The sequence below is a fragment of the Amblyomma americanum genome, chromosome 5 (genome assembly GCF_052857255.1).
Source record: "Amblyomma americanum isolate KBUSLIRL-KWMA chromosome 5, ASM5285725v1, whole genome shotgun sequence".
Classification (NCBI taxonomy): domain Eukaryota; kingdom Metazoa; phylum Arthropoda; class Arachnida; order Ixodida; family Ixodidae; genus Amblyomma; species Amblyomma americanum.
The window spans coordinates 71,988,423-71,991,084 of NC_135501.1; positions in this window are offsets into that span (position 1 = coordinate 71,988,423).

A 2,662-nucleotide genomic window follows, 5' to 3' on the forward strand; every position below is an offset into this window, starting at 1 on the left:
TGCAGGGAACTAAAACCAATGCCGCGTACATGAACAATTATGACTGCTCCAATCTTGACTACCGCATACCGTGCTGTATAATTAACTTAAAACCCACATTGACCTTACTGCCCCGCTTAACACATTGAGGCACGCATTAACAAATCTTCTCATGAGGCGATGAAGATTATTGCAATTCAAATCAATGTACTGACCAATAAAAACTTACACCACTACTCGACGGATGGACAACCGATTGGTTTTCAATCCATTAACTTTTGTTTGCATCATAATGTGCTAGCGTGTATTTGAAATGTATTTGAAATGTATTGAAATGAAATATAATATATTGAAATATTAGTTTATAACTCTTCAGGAAGTGTAAACTCTGCATTTGCTATTTCTATAAGCTCATGTTAACATACATTTTTGACATCTGCTGTGTATATAATTCTTCAGGTTTATATCCACTGCATTTGCTCTAGGTATAAGCTTCATGTTCATAATTATTTTGATTGTGCTGTGTGGTCCACTGCGTGATGATGACTGTAGGCCCCCAGGGCCCAGTCAAGCTGTCTGTGACAGCTTTTTGCCGGGGGGAACCCCATCTTGTAGGTTTAAAGATAAAATGAATTTGGTTTGCAATTAGCGCGACATTTGCGATTATGGCCTATTGGTCCGGGCGCCCGCTTCGGCTGCGGGAGTTGGTTGTTTGTAAACCCACCGCCGGACACCCACCGGTAAAAATGGGTTCAAGCCACCCCCGGCCCGGCGCCCGGCTTCTTCAGGGGTGTGTGCTTGGAGGAGGCTCCGCAAACACCGCTGCGCCCTTTCGGGGGCAATCCCAGTTTTGAACACTCACCCTGTAAATGTGGTTCGTGTTTCACCCTCAAGTGAAGAGTTCGACTCAAGGCTCGTACGCTCTAACCAGCGTCTGAATTTCAAAACTAAGTGATCGCTTCGTCTGAAGCAATTCAGAGTGTCACTGCGGTCCTGGTCGAGTCCGGTTTTTCCGGCTGTCCGAGTTTGTGAGAAAAAAAGCATGGCCTTTTGGTAGAGCATTCACCTCGCATTCGGGAGGTGCTGGGGTCGATCCCCAGTGCCAACGGGGACCAACCGGCTTTCTAATGGGTACAAGGTTTTCCCAGGCTTGGTGCTCGGCCATTCTAGGTTGAGATGCTTGGGAAAAGGGTCTTGACCACAGTTGCTTTGACGGATCAGAGATAAGTTAGGCCGTCAAGCAGCGTTAAATCCGCCTCGTGCGGTAGAAGCCCATTTGTGGACATTTTTCTCACAAAGTAGGACAGCCTGAAAAACCGGGCTTGCCCAGGACCGCAGTGGTACTATGAATCGCTTCGTCAGAAGCGTTTGCTCAGAGCAGTGTTGAACTTGACGCTGGTTAGAGCGTACGAGCTGTGAGTCGAACTCTTCACTTGAAGGTGAACCACGAACAACCTTTGCAGGCTTAGTGTTCGAAACTGGGTTTGCCCCCGAAAGGGCGCAGCGGGATCTGTGGATTATACTCCAGACATACACCCCTGTAGAAGCCGGGCGCCGGGCCGGGGGGTGGCTTGTACCAATTATTGCCGACGGGTAGCCGGCGGTTGGTTTCGAGCCAACCCCTTCCGCAGCCGAGGCGGACGCCCAAACTTCTAGACCACAACTTGCAGCAACTATTACTTTTATTGCCATAACGACGTCAGTGTGGTGTATTTTGCCGTGCATACAGAATTTCAGATCACAATAAAAATTTAGTAACATTAAATGTTGATATGACAGCACGAAACCTAATGCGACTCTGAACAGATAGGGGACGCTTCTGAGAGCATAGTGGAAACAAATAAGCTACAGTCGATATTTAAACTGGGTCACCTTGAAGAGGGAACCACTTCCATCGACGCCGTCTAAGAAGACGTCGTAATTAGCTCGGCTGAATAAAGTTGTTCCTCTCTCTCTCTCATCGTTCGGTAACTTCAAAATAAAAAAGCACACTTTAAGCATGTATTGCAGCTTATTTTGCACCTATTATCATCGAAGTCCTGCTGAAAGTGCAATGCAACACGCCGGAACTGATTTCCTGCTTTCTGACATTAACAACAATTGCATTTTTAACTGCCTTTTTACCTTCAGTCAAGCATTAGGAGCCTAGTAGAAAACTGACACAAATAATTCCTGCCTGCACGCAGCTTAGCCCTGACACTACCTGCCAACAAATAATTCCATTGGACGCCCCTTACTGAGTTGTGGGCTGCGGCACCTTTATTTGGCACCATGAAAGTATTTATTTCGAAGTTTAAAAATACGCACATATGCTGTGTTCGGGATGGCTTGGAAAAGCCTTCAGGAGGTTTGACCGGCCCCGCACCCTAGTAAACGCTGTTACGATGACTTCATAAAGAATGCAGAATTCTAAAGGAAGCCGTAAACAAAGCAGAAAAATTGTTAAGGTGTTTTCATATTAAGGCGGCAGATTGTGAGAAGTAAGTAATAAATTCTTTTACACTTGTCACATGAAACGCGTTTAAAAAGACCTTCAACATACAGTCCTTCTCGAGGTAACTACATTGGTTTGTATAAATAACGAGACTTCTTTTATGTATGTATGTATGTATGTATCGTTATATGTTTTTATGTTTTGGTACCAATGAACTTAGTGAAATTGTACAGCGCTTTGAATGACAGA